This window comes from Myiozetetes cayanensis, unplaced genomic scaffold (genome assembly GCF_022539395.1).
Source record: "Myiozetetes cayanensis isolate MyiCay16 unplaced genomic scaffold, myiCay2020 scf4, whole genome shotgun sequence".
NCBI classification, from domain to species: domain Eukaryota; kingdom Metazoa; phylum Chordata; class Aves; order Passeriformes; family Tyrannidae; genus Myiozetetes; species Myiozetetes cayanensis.
The window spans coordinates 41,706,795-41,718,262 of NW_026087631.1; positions in this window are offsets into that span (position 1 = coordinate 41,706,795).

Below are 11,468 nucleotides of genomic sequence, written 5' to 3' on the forward strand. Positions count from 1 at the left end.
TTACCTACTTGAGGATGTAAATGTGGTTCTCAAAACTCAATTTCTTATTGTCAAGTGGATATAAGGCTATATAAGGAGAACTTTCTTGAGATGCTTAAATGACCTCTTCAGAGTCTACAATCAGGGTGGAGGGATCTGTAAAATTAGGTTAATGCTACTTATATAGCTTATGTTAGGCTTAACTTGTTCCAGAGCATTAGGAGATTTTCAGAATTAAACTTGATTGTAAAAGAGGGGGCACTATGAGTTTAAACGTGGTTTTACTTTCAATACAGTTTTGCTCAAGGTGATAGAACTTATGTCTAGGCAAAACACAGTGTCTAAAGAGGCTGAGATACAGATATAAAACTTTCATTTGTAACACCGAGCCCACCTTAATTAGATTTTTTTATGCCTCTTATGTTTATAATATGCATTCTCAAGCCTTACTTGGAAAAGATTCTTGACTTAAATGTTTCTCCAAATTGTAGTCACATCAATAAAATTGCTTCAAATCCATCTGTATTACTTTCTACATAGGAAGGTAGGAAGCAGCTTACTTTATTCTAGTGAATAATACTAATAATACCAGAATCATTGTGTCTATTGCATAATAAATCTTTGAAGTAGAAGCAGCTTTAAATCAGATTCTTGTGAGCTGAAAGAAAAAGGCTGAAAGTGGAATGTGTTGTGAGGAGTTCAGGATGTCTGTATAAGATCACGGTTAAAATGGATCTTTTCTTTAAATGCAGTGTACTCTGAAGGCCAGTGACAATCCAGATGTTTTAGCATCCAGTGAATATGAAAGAATTTACAGGCTTATTTTGCTACAAACTAAGATTTTAATAATTTAAGCAGAAGGAAATAAGCCTTGTCTGAAAAATAAAATCTGCAACCCGAAACACCGTATGCTGTTGAGTTATAATAGTCACTGTCTTTTAGAAATCTGAGGAAGAGCCAGATAAGCTAATGTGCAGTTCTGGATACATCTGGTAAGTGAAAAGTTACTTATCATACAATGTTAAGGGTTGAAAAGGACCTTAAAAGATCATCCAGTCCCATCTGCTCCCTGCCCGCAGGGACAACTCCCACTAGACCAGGTTGCTCAAGCCCTTGTCCAACATGGCTTTGAATACAGCCTCCCCAGGCAACCTCTTCCAGTGTCTCACCACCCTCACAGTAAAGAATTTCTTCCTAATATCATACCTAAATTTCCCCTCCTTCAATTTTTACCCATTACTGCTTGTCCTATCTCTGCAGTTCCTGATGAAGAGTCCCTCTACAGCTTCCCTATAGGCCCCTTTCAAATACTGGAAGACTATGAGGTCTCCAGGCTGAACAGCCCCAACTCTCTTAGCCTGTCTTTTTAGAGGAGGTGCTTCAGTCCTCTTGTCACATTTGTGGCTCTTCCTCCGCTAGAGTTGCTCCAACAGTTCCGTGTTATTCTTACATTTGGAGCGTCAGAGCTGATGCATCACTCCAGGTGGGGTGTCACCAGACAGAGTAGATGGACCTCTTTTGACCTGCTGGTCACATTGCTTTTGATGCAACCCAGGATGCAGTTGGCTTTCTGAGACTAGCTCGGCGTGGGTTCATGTTGAGTTTTCCATCAGCCATCACCCCCAAGTCTTTATCTGCTGATTTCTTTATTGATATCTCTGGGAGCTTTGGAGTCCAGCAATCTAATTAAATAAAATTATATATTTTCTTGTCTAAACACTTCTGGCCTTCAGAGCTACTTGGTCAGTTGTTAGACTTTACAGTATGAATGCTCTATTTCTTATCTTTTCTGGTTAATTTATATTAAAACTGCTGTATTTTTATTTGATATGCTACTCAAATAGTATGTTACAATAGAGTGTTGGGGGTTTGCTCTGTTTTCTCTCATCCCCCCACACAATTGCTATAAGTTGAGAGAAGGTTTATGAAGACAAAAGAGATCTGATTGGAGAGAATAATAATAAGATTTATTACTAGCAAGATAAAAACTAAAGAACTATATCTACAACAATTCTAATTAGTTAAAAGTATTACTTATTTCCAAAAGTACCCCTCCCTCCTTTGTATCAGTTCATGAGGAGAAGCAGTCTTTGTTCCATTTCTGGAGCTCCAGGTCTTTTAAATAATTTTGCAGCACTCGAAAGTTCTTCTTCTGTTATCTCTAGGATGACAACTCCAATTTGTTGCAGCTGGAACTGTTTCTCTTCTATGTCAGCCTCAGGGCTGGGCCTACCCCCCTCCTGGGCTAAGACCAGAGACTGGGGGGTTACCCAGGTTCTGTAGGGTCTTCTATGGACTGCAAGGAGACGCTTGCCTACCATGGATCTTCACCACAGGGTTACAAGGGATGATGGCTTTTGAGTCCACCCCTGTTCCCTGTGGGGTGTCACCTCACGAGAGAAGTCTTTGATGGACCTCTCTAGTGTGAGTTTACACCTTCAGGCAACAGTTCTTCCATTCTCTGCTGTCCCTCAGGGTCACAAATTCAGCTGCACTAGCACGGATCCTTCGCTGAGATCACAACATCCTACCCGGGCTGTCTTGCTCCAGCATAGGTCTGTCTCTCTCTCCATGGGCCACAGGTCTCCAGTAGGACTCTCTTTCATTCTAGGCTTTCCCATGGAGTCACATCTTCTTCAAGCATTTTTCTGCTTCAGTGTGTGCTCCTTCATGAGCTGCAGAGGGTCATCTCTGCTCCCCAACAGTTTTCTACAGGTGGCAGGGATTTTAGTTTTCAGTCTCTTCCCTGCTGAAGGGAGAGAGAGAGAGAGAGAGAGAGGGGAAGAAGAGCCCTCCCTTAACTTCTCTCTCCTCTGGCTGATAGCTTTGACCTTGAAAGCTTCGTTTTCTCTCTGCCTGGAATTTCTTCTGCAGTATTTCTTGTCCAGGCAGTTTTCCTTTAAAGTTTTTTTTCTTTACTCTGTTACAGGACGGAAGGGGGGCTTCAGTGCCACATCTGCCCCCCACCCAGGGCCAGGGCAGGAGGGGGCCCTGGCCCACTTGGGGCCTGCCCTACATGGCTATGAACTTCATCTGCTCAACCACCTTCTCTTCCGTTTTCTTAAATATGTAATTGGCAGAGGCGTTACTAAAATTTATGATTGTCTTTTTCTCCAGAAATCCACCTGGAAAAAACTGCTTTCAGCCCGAGGGGGGCTGGTTGGTTGGCAAAACCATGACATAGATATACCAATTGGTTTTATGTTCACTGCAAAACTGAATTTAAATTTGCTGATTGACATAGGCAGGACAAACAATGGAAATCTGCTTTCTGAAACAAGTTTCCCTGACTTCAGGAGTCTTACCTGAGCACCTGAATGAAATTAGTCTACCAGTCCAAATACCCTCCATTGTGTCATCTGGAAATTTTATCCTGCTAGACTTCATAAACTCTTACATGCCGAATATTTCTGGTTTGTGAAACCAGAAATTGCAACACTGAGAAGCTGTCAAAATCTGTTTTCCTTCTGGAGACTTCTCAAGTTTGAAAAGGGGAAACAGTTCCATCACTTTGCTTTATTTTTTTTCCTTGAATTTTTCATTACTTGCGTAGGACAGCTGAGTTGGAATCTCTGCTTGACTGTCTAAAATTGATAGGAGAGCCATCAAAGAAAAATGTTTTGTCTTTCATTAGTGTCTATGCTTTGTGCTTCCCTGGAATAGAGTGGAAACAAGGTCCTTGTTTTTTTGTGAGCTGTGGCAGTTGCCCCCATTCAAAGGGGAAAGAGGATAGCCACTAGGAAAGAGGGAAAATGCAGAAGAAATTTGTATGTGAAGGATACGAAGTAAGAGTATGTTGGATAGGGGTTTCTGTAGCACCTGCTATCACATTAGACTGTGGGACCAAACAGAATAATGTGAAAGGGTAAAGCAAGGATTTCTAACAGAAGGATTGTGACAGAAAGGTGCCAAGAAACAGAAATTATAGTGCAGAGTAATCACTTGCTGGCTAAATGGAGGCAGTGTGATCCAGAGGCAATGAATAACAGAACGCCCTTTTCTGCTTAGGAAAAGAGCTGATGAGAATAAACCTTCTATCAAGCCGAGCAAGGGAGATCTATGAGAGTCCCTACCCTTACAGGGACTCAAGTCAAAGAGACAATGAACAAATTGTAAACCAAACTTGATACAAAGTAGTTATTTTTAAGTCCTTAAATCCTTGACTCTCGTGAAACCCAGACTTGTTGATTTCATGAAGTTGGCATTTACTCTTGACAATTGCAGAAAATGGGTGGGTTGAGCTCCCGTCATCACTACAGCCTGGACAGGATTCTGTGACTCTGAAAAACTTGCAGGACTATGACCATTGATCTTTTTTTACAATGACATATGTCTAAAAAAGTATATCAAGTCGTGGACTTAAAAAAAAAAAGGCAGAAGTTTTGTTGCCAGATCTTGAATAGTTAATTGTTTTGGTTTCAAAGTTAGAGTCAGAAGGTTTGCTTTCATCTTTATTTATGAATTGCTGACAGACTTGGGAAAACTTTATTTACAATTCATGATATTCATTCTGGGTTAGAACTAGATGCATATTTTCATATATATTTGGCTTGGGATTTATATATCCATCTGAACTTTGGGCATCTATTGTAGGTTTCCTGGGAGGACCTCTGGAGAGAAAAGCTTTAGGGCAGATGTGTCTTAAATAGGAATCAGTACTGATCAGATTTAATGGCTAAATTAGATTAAATCAACTAATATGAAAATAGTTGATCTTAAATAGTTATTCGTCTTCAGTGTAAAATTGGGGAGGGGAAGGTTCATCTATCCACGCTCTTTTAAGAGGCTTCAGCTTCACTGACATTAACTGTAGTAAGGATCCTTGTATAAGTGAGATTCTGGCAGCTTCAGATGCTCTTAACAGCCAGAAACACCGCTCAGCCAAGTCTGCAGCTTTCCCAAGAGGACGGTTCTCAAAACAGGGCTTATACAGACTATATAGCAGCTGTCTGTTCTCCACTGTATTACACTTTAATAACCTGAACTCATTTTGAGACAATAAAATAAAATAAATAAATTACTCAGTGAATTTAAAGCAACCATTTAAGTAGAGGGATGTAGAAGATAGTGTCTGTTATCCTAGTAGAAAAAGCTAGAATTGAGCTCTTGGAGTTTGTTTGTTTGTTTGTTTGTTTTTTTCCAGAATGCCAAAAAAAGTATTCCTTTCCAAATTTTTAAACAGTTATTTTAGTTAATGTTCCGTCAATGATCCTATAAGTTATTAGTGTTTATATTTTTGGACCTTCACACTTAATTTTTGAAGGTGTTCTCACATGGATTGTAGGGTGGGGGGTTTTTGGCACGGAGGGTAATACAACTAAAGCAATTGTATTTTTTATTAAATAATACACTGTTTCTGTCCAGAAAATGTGCTTTAATCTATTTTGGATGGCACTTCGTGGAGGATCTTTTACCCTAACAATCCATTGAAAGGGACTGTCTAACAGACAGTTCTTACGTCTGTTCTTACAGATTAAGAAGGGGTTTTTTAATCCTGTGTTGTTTCCTGACCAGGGTAGGTAGTCAAAGTTTTGAGAGACCAGGATGTTTTCCATAAGCCACTAAGAAAAACCTGAAACTCTTTATAAAAAGGTATTTGTATTTTACTGGTTAAATTCATGAGAGCTGCTTATGCTAACACACTTTGACCTGAATGATTTTAAACCATCAGTGAAACATTGTAGGGAGGAGCAACATCTTTAAGCATTTCTGACAACCAAATCATACAAATATAAGTGGCTTAATGGTTATATGTCCAGCTACTACATAAAGTTAACTAAATTCTTCACCATTCATATTCCCCAAATACTTTGAACTGTTATGCCAAGACAGCACCTGGCAAGAGTGAGCACATCCACAGAGAACCTGCTCAGGTTCTACTTTGCATAATAGATCTGTGTTTGAGCAGCATGTCTGTGCTTGGGGGAGTGAGGAGGTGGGGGCCTTCCTTTCTGCTTCTGTCTGTTCCCCTCCTCCAAGGTCTTTGCCCACCGTCAGCAAGACCAGTTTATCTTCTCCCTCTTCACCCTAAACTCCATGAAAACTCAAACCTAAGTCAGCTGGTTTCTGCACAGCCCTTCCCCTTTGCCAGGTAAGGGTAGGGAGCAGACAGTGTGAAGGAGTCCAGCAGCTACAGTGCAGGGAGGTGGTGCTCTGTATTGAAGACAGAAGCAACAGGGGTACTGTGTACAGTCGGGGGAGCAGCCCAGGTTCTGGGCACCCAGCTTTGCCTGCTGTTGGCTCACATTCCCTCCAGGCTGGCTGTATGTTGAAGTGACCCTGGTTAATGGCAGCCATACATGGTGAGCATGAACAGGGATAGGTGAGAAAACAAAGATGCCAAATCCTGCAAGGTGTCCCTGCTGAAGAAAAAAACTCAACAAACAAGAACCCATCACAGACCTGCTTTTCACAGCAACTTTCAGACTCAGGAGAACTCAGACTCACCAAACCTCAGGCTTTGTCTAAAAGGTGGTAGAGAGTGAGCCTTATGGAAACTAGGCAATCAGGATCACATCTGTTGGCCAGGGAGCGCACACTGGAAACTGTTTTCCTCTAAGCAGAGCACACCAGGCCAGCAGTCTTTCCAGGCTTGAACTGCCTCTTTGGCCCTGGCTGCACATGAGGTGCTCTGCAAGCAGGCATCACATTATCCATCTCTCTTGCACTCAGAGCATTTAAACTGAGTGACAATAGCAAAAAAAAAACACTATGAGCCTGCTCGGCTGCAGAGCATGAGAAAAAAGATGGCCAGAACTAGAGGCCAGCAGAGAAAAGCAGCTTTTCTGTTGAATGGGGAGCAAGCCATCACCAGTGAGAATAACCTAGTCACGGTCCCCTACCTCTGTGTCCAGGGCAGTGAGAGACAGCAGCAGAGCCTGTGGGTTGTCCAGTCCCAAGGAGTCATCAATGACATAGTGCTCCTCCCTGCTGACCCCTCTTCAAGCTTTGCAGGTAGAGCTGGTTGTGATCAGGATATTTGCTGATATTCATGTGAAAGTACTAATCGCACTCGTGTGCAAAAACAGAACCTTGAACTTCTTTTATAACTTCTTAATTCAGGCATTCTTGATACAGAAGAACTGCACAGCGAGTAGTAGGTTTAACATGTGAGAGGACATTCCTAGTATGGCCTGTGGGTGATGTGGCACTTTTCCAGTGACAGGTGTACATGTCGAAATTGAGCTCATTAGTAACTAGGCTTGATTTTAGTCTTGAAACTGCTCTGTCTTCTAGCCAGTCACCAGAAAGAAATCAGGGGTGACGAAGTTTGATTTGCCTGCTGCCATGAGAGGGGATGGCTGCATCTTTTCCAAAGGTTAGGTCTTTCTTCGGAAGGCAACTTCAGAAAACAGTTAAATAATTTATTTTAAATTTTATAAAAGTATCACTACACAATGAACAATGTGTAACTGTTGAACAATATACTTCTTAAAGTAAGGACGCATTTCAAGCAAGAGACACTTTAGGACAGTTTTATGACTGGTCAGACAAAATCTGAACAAGGTCATGAAAGACCTACCAGCAGTGCTGCTGGTGCAGGATGCTGGGGTAGAGGTGCTGACAGGTCGTACCCACCAGCTAGACACCTACCAGGTCTTGGAGAGTGCTGCTCAGGCTCCCTCACCAATACCAAGAAAAACATCCCATTCTCCCTGACCAGGGCAGAGGCAAGATCAACGTGAGTACAGCAGAAACTGCAGTTCTGCCCCAGATTGCAGTGGCTGGGCAGCAGCTCCTGGGCAGGGACTTTGGAGCAACACCCAAAGAAGTATAGAGTGTACAAACCTATTTCATTTTCTTGCACTGACTACAATAATTTTAAAAGTAATTGATGTTACATTAGGGGCCAATGTTATAAGATTTTCTCAGGCCAAGTTTGCTAGAAGCCACTGCTCTTTCCATCACATCATGAACTGAGTACATTGGCTTTGCTGTAGCATTACTATTTGATTGACCAGGACCATCTCATCAGGGGATTGTCTCCTGAAAAAAGAAGTAACTCACTCAGCTCGTCACTTTCTCAACCTGTATACAGGAAGACCAGCAATTACCCTTTTCCATTGCTGCTCTGGGAAGAAGAGCACTGATGCCTTGCATGTGTCAGAGCCCCATGGGCTCTGAGCAGCCCTGATGGGCACCAGCATTGGGCTCTGAAAGTGCTGACACAGAAGTTCACAGCAGTGGACACCAGCTCAGTGAGTAGTGAATTAAGCCTTTGTGTGAAGCTAAAAGTATACTGTGTGTGCAGTAATTGGGGTAGAGTCACATATGCCATTCTTGGTGCCTTGCAATGATAATAAGGGTTTATTGTCAAGAAGTATTTCTGATTTTAAGTTATGCCAGTCAAACACAGATTTTCTATCTATGTAGGATATATATCTGCATATATATCCATGTGGGTGCCAGACTCCAGAGGCATTTCTGTCAGAGGTGATGATTTTGAATGACATTACCCAGATACCAGCATTTGAGACCTTGTTCAGGATCTTTTTTGTACATGCTGAACAACATGTAGATCTATTATTAATATGCATTTGTTTGATATCAGTTGCCATGGTGTATATATACCCTTTCATGCAGATACCTACATACATATAAATAAAAATATAAATGTCTTATCTACATTTTTGGGAACCATAGAAACATAGAAGCATTTAGGTGGAGAAACAGCTACAAGGACATTGAGTCCAACCAATAACCCACCTCTACCAAGTCTACTACCAAACTGTGTTCCCAAGTGTCACATCTACGTGTCTTTTAAATACCTCCAGGGGTGGTGGCTCAACTTCCCTTAGCAGCCTGTTCCAGCGCTTGACAATCCTTTCTGTGAAAAAAATTGTTCCTAATATCCAATCTCAGCCTACCATGGGGCAACTTAATGATAAAAGGAAGATTAGTTTTGAGAAAAGTGAAAATTTATCTGACATTAAATGCTGTACAAAAAATCAGGTATTGAGAGTCTCCCATCTCTCTCTAGAAGGCATTGAGGCAGAATTACGCTTTGGGGGGGGGAGGGGACAACAAAGAGACAATAAACTGAAATTGACAATAAAATGATCTGGAATCTTAACGATGACATTTGAATACAGCCAGATCACTGAAAATAAGAAAATAAAATTCAGAGCATGGGGTGAGATGTATGAGGTAATATGAGCCTTTCCAGCTTCTGAATCCAGAAGATTGTTTCAAGTTCTGCCCGGTCATTCAGAAGACTACTTTTCCCAGGAAAATGACAAAATAAATCTAGGTGAGTTGCCAGAAACTGGTCCCAGAGCCTGAGTTCCTCAGTTTACTGACAGAAGGAACTCCTGCTGAAAATAAGGACGGTAATACGCGTTAGCTTGTGAAGTGGAGGGGGGAAAGAGAGGAAAAATGAGGGCTGGATAAAATGGGATGGGAACAGGGATCAGTGAACTAATCTGTTAACCAAGAAGAGGAGGCTTGGTGCCCACAGCAGCCATGGTACACCAGCTACCAGTCGCAGTGGAATCAGATTAGACATGTAATCTGCAATGTGGTAAATTGCTTTTGAAGGGGCTCCCCAAAAGCAGTTTATAACCAGGCAGACTATCAGTGACTTAGTGCTCATGAAGTTCAAGGCTACCTCCAATCCTTTAATTGGTCAGACTTGATGGATGATGATCAGCCAATAAACTTGTCCAAAGTGTTGTTCCTCAGGAGTTACTAATGCCCGTAAGACTTCACTGAGGGAAGAACACAGTAACTTGGCAGTTCTCTTAAAAACTCGTTTACGTTGAAGCCTTGCTCAAGGCTTCAACACTCAGAAGAGCACTGGTTGCTCAGCATTTTATTCTCTTCTGTGGATTGGCTCTCACATGTTTGTCCTTCTAGAAGAAAGACTCCTAAGCACTGGGTGGCATCCCTCCCCATGGTGCAGGGTTGGAACTAGATGGTCTTGGAGGTCCCTTCCAACCAAAGCCAATTCTATGATTCTGTGAAGTAGCATTCAGTGAAATTTTCCAAATGTTCTAGCAGCCAAAGCCTTCCCATTCCCAAGTACTTCTTCTGAGTTGCCTGAACCTACTTTTCCCTTCTAAGCCAAGGGGAGCTTCACGTTGTGAATGAGGGAAACTTGCAAAGTGAATTTAAATCTGATTTCACTATGCTTAGCACTCCAAAGAATCTCACTGATCCAATTTAAGGGAAGACCCCAACACTGCAATAATTCATGCTCTGTGCAAAGTTTCCCAAGAGGCAAATTAACTGCAGCAGAACCAAAAACAGGGAAGCACTGCCAAACCCACTACTAAACCATGTCCCTAAGTGACCCTTATACAACTCCAGGAATGGTCACTGCACCACCTCTCTGGGCACCCTATTTCAGTGCTTCACAACCTTTTCTGTGAATAAATTTTTCTTAAAACCCAATCTAAATTTTTCCTGATACACCTTGAGGCCATTCCCTCTCTTCCTGTCGCTTGTTGCCTTAGAAAAGAAGCTGACTCCCACCTCACTACAACCTCATTTCAGGCAATTGTGTAAAGCAGTAGGGTCTTCCCTGAGCCTCCTTCTCGCCAGGCTAAATACTTCCAGCTCCATCAGCTGCTCCTCACCAGACTTGTACTCCAGAGCCTTCAGCAGCTTCTTTATCCTTCTCTGGACATGGTCCATCACTTCAATGTCTTTCTGGCCAGAACTGAACACAGGATTCAAGGTGTGGCCTCACTAGTGCTGAGTACAGGGGGACAATCACTGCCCTAGCCCTGCTGGCCACACTATTGCGGATCCCGACCAGGATGCCATTGGCCTTCTTGGCCAGATGGGCACACTGCTGAATCATGTTCAGCCACAGTTGTCCAGCAGCCCCATGTCCCTTCCTGCAGCAGCTTTCCAGCCATTCTTTCCCCATCATAGAGCCTTGCATGGGGTTGCTGTGACCCAAGGGCTGGACCCAGCACTTGGCCTTGTTGAACCTTGTACCACTGGTCTTGGGCCATTGATCCAGCCTGTCCAGATCCCTCTGCAGAGCCTTTCCCTCCAGCCAGCAGATCAACAGTCCCACCCAACTTGGTGTCATCCAGATTAACAATAAAGTTATTAAACAAGGTTGGACCCAATACTGAGCCCTGGAGAAATCCACTAGCAACCAGCTGCTAGCTGGATGTAACTCCTTTCACCACCACTCTCTGGCCTGGCCACCCAGCCAGTTTTTAACCCAGTGAAGAGCCCACCTGTCCACACCATGGGAAACAACCTTCTCTAGTAGAATCCTATGGGAAAGCGTGTCAAAGGCTTTACTGAAGTCTGGATAGACAAGACCTACAGATTTTCCCTCGTCCATGAATTGCATCACCCGAACATAGAAGGAGATCAGGTTGGTCAAACAGGACTTGCTTTTCATAAACCCATGGTGGCTGGACCTTATCCCCTGGTTGTCCTGTACATGCCACGTGATGGCACTCAAAATGACCCCCTTCATGATCTTTCCCAGCATCAAGACCTGGTTGACAGGCCTGTAGTTCCCT